This window comes from Orbicella faveolata, unplaced genomic scaffold (genome assembly GCF_042242905.1).
Source record: "Orbicella faveolata isolate gen_17 unplaced genomic scaffold, um_ofav_v1 contig_26, whole genome shotgun sequence".
NCBI lineage: Eukaryota > Metazoa > Cnidaria > Anthozoa > Scleractinia > Merulinidae > Orbicella > Orbicella faveolata.
Window position 1 is genome coordinate 19,104,068 of NW_028301554.1, and position 12,597 is coordinate 19,116,664.

Below are 12,597 nucleotides of genomic sequence, written 5' to 3' on the forward strand. Positions count from 1 at the left end.
GCCTGAACAGCTCGTACTGTTTCAATACGCATGCGTATTAATATTTGTTAAAAATATACCACAACGAAAGAGGTAAACAGAGAATTGAAAGAGTCCTCACAAGGGCTCACACTTTCAATACGCATGCGTATTCGTGAAAAGCGTACCACAAGGATAAGAACGATATGAAGTTGAAATGGACGTCGTTTCTGTTGGGTGTGGTGGACGGATCCCATCTGGATTTTTCACTCATTTCGAGATTGACCTTTCTTGATTCAATTACTATTAAAAAGTGGCCTATTTCTTTCCAGCACACTATTATTACTACGCATGCGCATTTAATACTTGAGTACCATAAGGATTGCAAATTTTGTTTGATAGTAGGGAATTTGAATTTTTAGGGTGGTGGTCGGGGTTTGGGATGGTAGTATCTGAAAACTGTCCAAAATACTTTTTTTTTGTGTCCAAAAACTGTCAGTTTTTGTGTGTAGTAGTGTTAGTACTGTGTAGTAATGTTTTTAACGTAACCCCCACCACCACGTTCAGAAAAAGAAATCTGTCTTATAGTTCCTTAACTTCCTGCTCCTTGTGGTATATCATAAACAAATACGCATGCGCATTAGGAACGAAAGCAAGTTACTTTATGGTTTTTTAAGTTCCTGGTCCTTGAGGTATATCATAAATGCGCATGTGAATAAGGAAGAAAGGCAATATTTTTATGGTTCCTTAAGTTCCTGCTTCTTGTGGTATATACATCACGGAAGAATTTCAAGATTTTCCATTTCGCTTCGCGGTCAAATTAAGTTGGTTGTTCTGTGTAGCTATTTACTTGTTTTGCTTCACGTAACTTTTATCATATTTAAGTATTTTTATATATGTTCTTTTTTTTTATTTTATCTTAAATGGTACCTCTTATTTTCACTCATTTTTTGGTCAGGCAGGGTTCGACTCCGTGGCGAAGAAAATACGCATGTGAATGCGATTAAGATAATCCGGATTGAAAAACGGGCAAAGAAACGTGAAAATACATACAGTGCAATCCCGATTTCTCGAATCCTCATGTTTTCGAACCTCCCAATAACTCGAACCAAAAGTAGTTTCCCTCTCCTCAGTCGAACACAGTAATTTTATCTCCGATTTTTCGAACCAATCTTCGGTTTCCCTTGCAGGTTCGAAAAATCGGGGTTCCACTGTACAACGTTACAATATCATTTTAACGCTATCCAGAACGCGTTTTTCGGCTTCCTACGACCAAGGACCGGGATGGGGTATATATTTCACAAACTGAATGCAGGAGAGTGTACTGAAGTCTAAACATGTTTCCTTTCCGTGCATCGGGCAAATAAATGATATTATCGTATGAAGTGGCAGTTTTTTGGAGGGACACACGACACACCACATTTTCAGTTATCAATTATCTTTAATTCAAAATAATCGACTTTGATGTGTTTTTCTCGAACTCATTAATAATTCATCAAGTTAAAACAAAGAAAATCACAACCGCGAAGGAGGTTGGATACCCGATCTTAATTACCAATTTTACTTCTACGTTTACTCCTTAGTTTTTGTTTCGATTGAGAGAATATACCAAACTTTCGAGACAGTGATTCATCAGCTATCCAAACACCTCGAATTTCGTCAAAAATACTCCGCTGCGCGACGTATTTTCAACTCTCTTCTCGGTGTTTGGATATCTCGATGAAACACTGTCTCTCGTGTTTGATTTATTACCTATCAAGAGAATGCAAATTTCTCTTTGTAGTCATTTTCATCAGACTATTCAATTTTCCTTCAAACTATTTTAAGAGGAATATCAAGCAAGATAAAGCTTTTCCCGCCTGAAGACTCCAGACACCACTGGGACGAGCTTGTTTGACGGAAACGAGAAGCTGTAAATCCTATCAAAGCACAAAAGAAATGGCAGTTAGTACAAGCTTACTAAAACGCAGATTTAAAATACACAAACATATTATGACATTGTCTACAAGTTTACCAGAAGCTGTATCTACATTTTTTGCTATTTTGGTTTAAACCTTGGGTTAATTTCATCTCACTTGACAGCCGGCGTAAGCTTCCAAAGTGTCCGATAGCCGGGGCTAATGGAATTTTGCGAGTGGTTTCTGTCTTTCAGTTGTCCCACTGACAAGTAAAACGTTTTCTAGTAAAATTTTGGGGCGATCAAAAAGCGGGCGGGCGACGAGCGAGATCAGTAACGAGCTTTTTCTCTCAAAGGCCCCTGCTCGTCGCTCACCCACTTTTTCGATCTTCTCCACTGACCAAATGCCTGAAACAGACTAGAGAGAACCCGTCCCATCCTTTCAGTTGGCAAATACTGTGTATGGCCCAATCTTATTACAAGCGTAGAATCATTGAAGGACTGAGGATCCAACGATGGCACCTCAGTTTAACAAACACATCCATTCTTCCATGGCGAAACTGTATCCATCAGAAATCACCTAAACATATAAACTAGGGTATCTAAAAGATAATAATGCTGCGGCACATTCTATTGATAGTGACATATTTTACGCAGTGATTCATCTACAACTTCATGCATGATGACACATGGATGGCGAGGTGTGACAAGGGATCGTGACAAAAAAGCCCATAGTGATCTGATCCATGTTTGAACATAAAAAGATACACATCAATCTCCCCTTTACCAGATCGCGGAAATCGAAAGATGTGGAAGTTGTAGGAGCAGAAATCTAACTTATAAATTCTGTATTGATACGTATTAAATGTCTCAAGAATGTTGACAGACTGTGTCGAGGACGCGTCCATCGCGATGTGTGAAAATGCTAAGGCTTTAGCCTAAATTCATGTTTGGATGAAAAGAAATAGATCGCAGCATATATGAAATTAGCGTGTTCTACGGTTTTCGTTTGTTTTAATTATTCTGCAAGCTTTAGGAGCGACGATTTCTCTTCATTTAAGAATTCGGCCAAGTAGGCGAGACTGCTAAGAAATGACATACTAAGTTTAAAATCAAGATGTCACAATTAATCGTCCAGATTTACAAACTGTCACATACTGCGTGCATTAAGAACAAAAGCAAGAGTTGTGAAAGCAGGCACAATCTCCTTCACATCGTTTTACAGGTAAATCAGAGCAAAACACAACCACTGGAATCCACGCGAAAAGGCGTCCTCCTGTAGTTCGTGGCGCAACGCACTCTGGTAAAAAGTGGCGCAGTGCACTCTGGTTAAATGCGATGCATTCTGGTAAAAAGTGATGAATTCGAGAATTTGGATCCCCTTTTATATATTCTTCTTAAATCCTGTTTATGTTGCTGCTCGCTCGCTACGCTCGCTCCGCAGCAAAAATACATGCGCAGACAGTCTTCACCTAGAAGAAGACTTCATTAGTCAAAAACGTTCGGCGTTTCTTTTAGTTCTTAACCTTTCTAGCACGCTAAAGGCTGAAGCTCAACTCATAAATTCATCAATAGATTCACTGAAAAAAAAACATCAAAAACGAAAAGACAACATTCAATTATTACTTATCATATCACAAAAAACATGGCCATGCTGGCCTTCCAAGAGCGACTTTTCTGTGGATAAAAAAATTGATATTACACTATTAAAGTAGATCTCATTCTATGTCTGGACCATCCCCTTTCTTCGTCACTTCTGATACCTAGTTCCTTGTACAAAGTCATTCCTCCATTAAGCATATGCAGATGCTCCTTCCTAAAAAGATTCTATAAGTTCTAATATTTAATGTTAAACTGCATAAAACATTTGAGGTAAGCCCAGTCTTTGTTTCACGGATCAAGAAGCTCAGGAAGATTTTTTGTTGCGTGGACCAATCCCCTACTTGGTTAATTCGTACACCCAACTCCTGTAAAAAGCTCAAGATCCATTCAGCGCATGTACATATAGAAAGTCCTGGTTCCTAAACAAATGCTTATGCACTAAAATTCCATGAAAAATTAAAACATAAAAAATTAAAGGTAGGACCAGTCTTTGCTTCACAGATCACAAAGCTCAGGAAGAGATTTTGCTAGGTGAACCAACCCCTTTGTAGGTCAGGTCTTACACCCATCTCCCGTACAAAGCTCAAGATCCATTCAACGCATGTACAGGTAGACAGTCCTGGTTCTTAACAAATTTTTATGCACTGAAATTTACAGTTGAAAATTGCATAGAAAAAAACAACCAAAAAACTTGAAGGTACGACCAGTCTTTTCTTCACAGATCAAGAAGCTCAGGAAGAGATATTGCTGGGTGGACCAACCCCTTTGTAGGTCACGTCTTACACCCATCTCCTGTTCAAAGCTCAAGATCTATTCACCGCATGTACATGTCGACAGTCCTGGTTCTTAAACAATTTTTATGCACTGAGATTTACTGTTGAAAACTGCTTGAAAAAAGAAAAAAGCTAGAGGGTACGACCAATCTTTGCTTCACAGATCAAGAAGCTCAGGAGGAGATATTGCTGGGTGGACCAATCCCTTTGTAGGTCAGGTCTTACACCCGTCTCCTGTACAAAGCTCAAGATCCATTCAGTGCATGTACATGTAGACAGTCCTGGTTGTTAAACAAATTTTTATACATTGAGATCTACAGTTGAAAATTGCATAGAAAAAAACAAACAAAAACTTGAAGGTAGGACCAGTCTTTGCTTCACAGATGAAGACGCTCAGGAAGAGATTTTGTTGGGTGGACCAACCCCTTTGTAGGTCAGGTCTTACATCCATCTCCTGTACAAAGCTCAAGATCCATTCAGTGCATGTACATGTAGACAGTCCTGGTTGTTAAACAAATTTTTATACATTGAGATCTACAGTTGAAAATTGCATAGAAAAAAACAAACAAAAAACTTGAAGGTAGGACCAGTCTTTGCTTCACAGATCAAGAAGCTCAGGAAGAGATTTTGTTGGGTAGACCAACCCCTTTGTAGGTCAGGTCTTACACCCATCTCCTGTACAAAGTTCAAGATCCATTCAGCGCAGGCAGACAGTCCTTGTTGCTAAATAAAATCTTATGCACTGAGATTTACTGTTGAAAATTGCTTGAAAAAAAAAACTTGACGGTAGGACCAGTCTTTGCTTCAGAGATCAAGAGGCTCAGAAAGACATTTTGGTGGGTGGACCAACCCCTTTGTAGGTCAGGTCTTACACCCATCTCCTGTACAAAGCTCAAGATCCATTCAACGCATGTACATGTAGACAGTCCTGGTTCTTAAACATATTTTTATGCACTGAGATATTGTGTGATACAAAAAAGAATATTGGAAGGTAAGACCAGTGTTTGCTTCACAGATCAAGAAGCTCAGAAAGAGATTTTGTTGGGTGGACCAACCCCTTTGTGGGTCAGATCTTACACCCATCTCCTGTACAAAGCTCAAGATCCATTCAGTGCATGTACATGTACAGTAGACAGTCCTGGTTCTTAAACAAATTTTTATGCACTGAGATCTACAGTTCAAAATTGCATAGAAAAAAACAAACAAAAAACTTGAAGGTAGGACCAGTCTTTACTTCACAGATCAAGAGGCTCAAGAAGAGATTTTGTTGGGTGGACCAACCCCTTTGTAGGTCAGGTCTTACACCCATCTCCTGTACAAAGCTCAAGATCCATTCAATGTGTGTACACATAGACAGTCCTGGTTCTTAAACAAATTTTTATGCACTGAGATTTACAGTTGAAAATTGCATAGAAAAAACAAACAAAAAACTTGAAGGTAGGACCAGTCTTTGCTTCACAGATCAAAAAGCTCAGGAAGAGAGTTTGTTGGATGGACCAACCTTTTTGTAGGTCAGGTCTTGCAATCATCTCCTGTACACGCATTACATACTAAGTGAAAGTAGGACTACTCATAGTCTTAAATCACCCAGGATAGTTTTGCAAGTTTGACTCGCCTTTCTCAAAAGATGAGCATTATATTTTCAGAAATAAATAACACTTAACTGAGCTACCGGTAATAGAATGGAAAAGTATATGTGATTTACTTGGCTTTTCCTCATTTCTGTTCTCTCATTTTCCTTTCCTCAAACATTAGCTGCCATGGGGTAAAACTCCCAATGTAGCAGCTTCACGACCTTAAACCAAGAAATAAACTTAATGAAGAAACTGCAGCTGTGTATAGTACATTTAATCCTTAAAAAGTTTTAAACTTCTTTGTACTTACTTCTCAGGTTTCCAATGACTGAGACACTCCACATTGAACACCCTTCATCTCCAACTCTGAAGTTATGTAAAATGCACAGAAAAAAACGTTCACCAAAAATATTTCCACTATTTACTTTAAGTACCAGAATCAAGTGTCCAGTATTAAACAGCAGAAAAGATGAAAAACACAATTATTTACTTACAGTGTTAACCACACTCTTGGAATGACTCTCAAAATGAAAGTTACATGAAGGTGAATGAAGGTGGACAAAGTTTGATGAAAGCAAATGAAGGTTAATGAGGACGTGAAGGAGAATGAAAGTGGATATAGTTAGATAAAGGGAAATAAAGGTGAACAATGTTAGATTTAGGAGAATGAGGTCAGATGAGGGAGAATGAAGGTGGATGAAGTTAGATCAAGGCAAATGAAGGTGAATGAAGACAGATGAAGGAGAATGAAAGTGGATATGTTATATATCAAAGACAAAAGACCGTTTATGACCACATTTCCAAACACCAAGAAGAGAGTTGAAAATACAACGCGCAGCAGAGTATTTTTGATGAACTTCGAGATGTTTGGAAATGTGGTCAAACACTGTCTCAAGTGTTTGATATACCTTCTCAATTGAAAGGAAAACTAAGGAGAAAAAAGTAAAATAAAATCGTTAAAATCTGTGCCAATTAAGATCAGATATCCAAACACCGTCACGGTCATGATTTCCTTTGTTTAAACTTGATTGATGAGTTATTAATGAGTTTGAGAAAGTTAGATCAAGGCACAAAGGTGGTTGAAGTTAGACAAAGGCAATTATAAAGGTGGGTGAAATTAAATAACTGCAAATAGAGGTGAACGAAGTTAGATGACGGCAAATAAAGGTGAATGAAGTTAGATGAAGGCAAGTAAAGGTGAATGAAATAGATGAAGGTAAATAAAGGTGGGTGAAGTTAGATGAAGGCAACTGAAGATGAGTGAAGTTAGATGAAGGCCAATGAAGGTGACCAAAGTTAGATGGAGGAGAATTAAGGTGAGTGAAGTTAGATGAATGGGAATGAAGATGATTATGATTTTGGTGTTTATAAGTAGAGCTGGTTGCTGATGAGAGTAATAATAGGACTTGTATGGTGCAAATTCAACATAGGTTTTCCAATAAGCCTCACAAAATTATCGAGATTAATAAAATAGAATAGATAAATAAATGAAAAAATAAATAAATAAACATGTCAAATAAATAAATAAATAACATAACATAACATAAAATACAAATTGAATCTAACAAGAAGAAAATTAACTGTTTATGTCCCAGAGGCACAAAGAACAAAACCTCTTGGAAGATGAATGATACAAAACCCACACGTGAAGTATATAAACTGCTTAGATGTATAAAGTTGTGGTACCACAAACCTGACGTTACTAATCGAACCATTTGGTAGTTGAACTCAATTGAACTCAATCGAAATAAATTGAACGATTGGTTTCGATTAGTTCAATAATCAAACAAAATCGAATCCAAAAATTTGTGTGAGAGAGTTAAATTGCGTTTGCTTTCCAAACTAATCAAACCCAATCGAACTTTATCGAACACAATAGAAAAATCTTAAATTCACCCTAATACAACCAGATAATTGAACAGTCTGTCTCAGAAAGAGTTACAAATGAATAATTAACTAGTAATATTTTTATTGATGTACTGTATAGACTGTTGGCATGGAAAATAAATTGAAAGAATAAGCTGTCTGTAACATTGCAAAAAAAAATCCCGAAACGTAAAGTTCAATGGACAATAGAAAATTAATATTACTTCACTGTAGTCCTATTTCATGATATGATTTGTTTTTATCAACCTACAGAGTCCCAAGTTGTCTGTGTCATCATCTTCATATCCACAGAGGTGCCTAGTAAAAACAATATTAATAATGATCAATATCTTTAGCAAGCAATACCCTCTAGATTCAAAATAAATAACTTAAAAATGGCATTCTGTTTTAAGGACACTGTTGAGCAACTGCTCTGAACCATCTGCTAAAGGCTTTCCCAGTCTGTCTGCTTTGATTGATGTTCCCTGTTCTGTGACTTCCTGTGTTATGGTCGCTTGCAATCAGGGCTCAACACTGACTTTTCAACTTACTAGCCTAGTAGCTAGTGACAACTTAGATGTTACTTTCCAAAAAAAAATTTTACTAGCCAAGCGTTGATGTTGGCTAGGTCCAATAACAGCAGAATTACTAGCAAGACTTGAAAGCACAATGCAAGCGACTCTGTTTAATACATATTGTTGATAATTACATTGTACTTAAACCAGTTCCAATAATAAAACAACAAGATATGCTATATTTGGACGTTTTAGACTTACACCTTCTTCCTGAGCAGGTCGTTTCTTTTCAGAACTCTCGTTTTTTGGTTTTTTCTTTTTTACTGCTGGTAAAAAAACCTCTTCTTTCCATTTATGGAATTTTAAGAAAAACAAAACAATGCAATTTTGCATCTGAAACCTCTTAACCAGTTAACATATAGTCAGCACATCTTGTGTCATGCTTGACTGGTAACGTTAAATACTAGGGCAAACCAAGTTATCACCGAATTACACCAGTTTTAATTTTGTTTAATTGCCTCATGGTTTATTCACATCAAATCTCTCACGCCAACAGATCACAAAGAAAAATCCTGCAATTTTCCCGAAAAGACATTCAGGACTCTGTTTTTCTTTGAGACTTCCTTGGAAAAATATCAAGACCCCAAGACGTCATCGTAAGAACTGTTGAGATTTCTTCAGTCTCTTCACAGACAGGAGCTGTAGAATTCTAACTGTTTCAAAAGCAGCGTTAGCGAAACTCGACTGCTAATAAATGTCGAAGGAAATAAATATTTCTCATGTAATTATTTCTGCAGTGGTATAAGTTTTGTCAGTATGGAAACAATGACAAATCACCTATGTGTTGTTGTGCTAAATGAAATGTTATCCCTTTACAGTTTGGCATGATTTTGCACATGATTTTATCAGGATGGTCATGTTTTGTTCTACTAATTTTGTAACAAAAAAAGAAGATTGATGTGTGCTTTCAGAAAATGTTGTCTCGTTTGTCAGCATTTCTTCTAATATAATAACATGTTCAGTTTTTGTACCCTTTCAAGTGCCACACAGCGAAAAGTAAACATGATACATCCACAATGAAATTCTGACCTTGTTTCCGAGTAAAGTGTTAGTGTTTGACTTCCTTGAGGAAGACAGAAACTAGTTCAGCCAATTTCATTTTGTTTACTAGCCAAAGTCGCTAGTGGCTAGTGGAAGTCAAAAACATACCAGCCAAAACTAAATTTCTACTAGTCTGCGGCTAGTTGGCTACCGTTAGTGTCAAACCCTGTGCAATTATTATTCCCATACAACATAACCCCATTTCCAGCCAAATGTGATAGACCGTGAATTTTACGACCATTGTTTTTCAATCAATATCCATCCTCAAATTGAACCTAATTGAACCCAATCGTACTAATCCAACTTGATTGAGCCCAATCACACTCACTCAAACATTTGATTGTGTTCGATTGGTCAAATTTTTTTGTGAGAGCTCGATTGTGTTCGATTACCAAACTCAATCGAACCCAATCGCGTGATTGTGTTCGATTAAGTTCGAATGAGTTCGATTTGGTTCGATTACTTTGGGCACAACAAAACACAACATTAGGTATTATTAGCCTTTTTGACATAACTTGTTATTTTGCACAAAAGGACATGATCACAGAGAATTGTCTCAAAAGATCTTTCAAGGAGTTGGAATTTTCATTTTGGTACTCTTAAAACTCAAACAAAGAATACTCTTCGATTTTTCTGTTCAAAACACCGCGCACGTGCCAGATGTAAGAATTTGAATTTCCCGCGAGTTAACAAAGACCAAGTAAATACTTACCTGGGAAATAAATAGCAAAACGAAAAAAAACAAAACAAAACAAAACAAAAATGTTTCGTAAACAGTAGTTTTAATGATTATCCTTACCTCTGGTAGGAGTCCGGCAATAGCTGGGAATTGTCAGATCGATGTTGTCGGTGAGCGGACGGTGTTTAAAACCTTTTAGTGTTTTGCAGCCGTTGGAGCTATTTTCCTTTCACGTAATCTAAAAATACGAAGTTAAAAACATTTCAAAATTCCAGTGACATCATGCACATGGCGTTTTTGTCTTAAACATTTGGCAGTTTCCCGTCAAAATATGTTCGTGTATATTAAACATCCCCTTCCAACGCCATGTTGGATTCTCTTTCGTTCCCAGTTTCTTTTCATCAAGGAAAGGAACACATCGCGGAATCTACGCGGGATTCACGCGGGATCACGCTGTATTTCTCGTCAGGCCGCGTGTTCTGCTTTTCATCGAGTGTAACCATGGCCGGTTACAAACAAGATTTTGACTGATAGGGATTTTTGACAGTCACTCGTGCTCCCTTATACTTGTTAGCTAATTTGACCGCAATCTCTGGTAATTTGAATGATTTCAGTGTAGTAAGTCGAATTTGTTGCAACTCATCGAGTTTCGGTTCTGTTTCATAGTCGTCGTATTGCTCCAGATATACTGCCCAATGTAGGGCCAAATCCCTGTTTGTATCCAAAGGATGTGTATATGGCACAGAAATGGCTCTTCTTGCTGTTCTTGCGAAAGTCTTGCTAGCTACCAGTGACGTTGCGACGATGTGCTGTTGCCGCTGGTGGACATCTGAGAAGTTTTTTGCGTTTCTCTTTTGCTATCGGTCGTTCGAAACGTTGTACGCAATCTTGTTAGAACGGCTGTGGGTCTGGGTTCGATTTCCAGTCGTTTCGGGAGTTCGGTCGTTTATCCTTCTCCCAACGAACGGCTGTTGGGGCAACTCCGGGAACGCGGGCTCACAAAACTGCTGGAATTCAAGCCTACTGTAGGTCTAACATCCCTTTTCTTTCTAGCACCATTTTCTGTTAAGGTCGACACACACTAGTCCCTTGAGGGGTTAACACGAAGAGACTAGTCGCAGGGACTTGTCCCGCGAACAGTTCACAGGAAGAGGTTTGAGAAACAAGTCGCAGGGACTTGTCCCAAAAATTCAAACTGGTTTGAACTTTCGGGACAAGTCGCAAGGACCAAAGTTTGGTCCCTGCGACTAGATTTTGAACTGAGCAAAAGCGGCTATTTCACACGATGGGACTTGTACCCGCGACTTGTTGTAGGGACTGGTCACAGGGACTAGTATCCTCGTGTATGCCGACCTTTAAAACTGTTTGGCTGTTTGACAACAATATTGCACGTTTTGTAACTGAATGGCTCTTGCGGTTGAGAAGTTTTCAGTCGTAATATATACTTATTCAGCAGTTGGGTCAAAGACCCCTTTGATTACTCCATCAAAGGGCTAAATCTCGAGAGGTCAGCTTTCCAATATTTGAAATATCATCTTCAAGTTGATATTATATAAACCAAGCATTTCACTTGCCCACCGACTCATCATTACATTGTTCTTAGGAACTAATCACTTGGTATAAATGAGAACCGGCAAGCTGTTATGAGACCTGACAAAATGCCTGGGGCTCAACTGGGACTACAGCATTCCATCTAAGGAGTGATCTCAGCGCACCTATACCTTAGCAAAAACTATACTTAAGGTCATTCCACTGAAATAGAACCTTCACTGAGATTTTTGTGAAACTTTGCCTATTGATTGTTTATATTATAGGAACTTCCCCATGTTCGTTTAAGAGAAACAGCACCTTGTTTGTTTATACCCATATAGATCCTTATAATAGCACCATGATTGTAGTCACGATTGCTTGCTAAATTTACGTTTCCGACGACTGCTTTTTGTTCTACACTGAGAATTGGTCCATATTTATTTTACACAGAGAAATTTACTACTCAGTTCAAAATAACAGAAAAAAAATGATAGATCACTATACTCGTTTGCGAGAAAATGACGATTTACCTCTATGGCGAGGTGCAGCTGTAAAGAAGGAGCCGCCATTTTTTAATACGCGCGCGCTAATCACGCGTGAAATTATACGCGGTAGGGATGCGCAATACAAAACTGGGGAATAACCTTAAGCACAGACCTATTCGTGTAAAACAAAATGGCTCTAAATAAACTCATTCCTTAACTCACTTAGCTTGAATATTTACAAGCAAAAAATAGTGACTGAAAACTAGAACTACGCTTAGTTGTCGTCAAGAGGTCGTTATCAAGCCGATTTTAAACTGAAGCCAGCTTTAAAGTCAAGAAACTAAAAACAAAGTGTGGGAAAGGGCATTTGCGACATTCTCTGGAAAGATATCACCAATAAGTCCATATACGCTGTACACTACACCATTTATCAACAATGCCAGTGTATTCTCAGGTAACACATGGTTTTAACTGGAACCAGTTTCAAGTAACTAGTAATTGACGTGCAAAAACAACCTGTTATTCTATTCAATTTGGAGACAAAACCTCACAATAGGTGGCTAGCGCTTTGTTTAATGCTTTAAAGAAAAGATTAACACAAACAGTTAAAACAATAC

The 12,597-nt window shown here is 38.0% G+C and overlaps 1 long non-coding RNA gene across 1 annotated transcript; it reads right to left on the reverse strand.

Annotated features, from left to right (window-relative positions):
- Positions 1–1,379: 1,379 nt before the first annotated feature.
- Positions 1,380–11,126, reverse strand: LOC110042121 (uncharacterized). The gene is made up of 5 exons (XR_016209166.1): positions 10,086–11,126; positions 7,942–7,988; positions 6,115–6,170; positions 5,936–6,025; positions 1,380–1,877 (listed from the first exon to the last, which is right to left on the reverse strand). It is a non-coding gene; the product is annotated as an uncharacterized LOC110042121 (long non-coding RNA).
- Between the last annotated feature and the right edge of the window lie 1,471 nt (positions 11,127–12,597).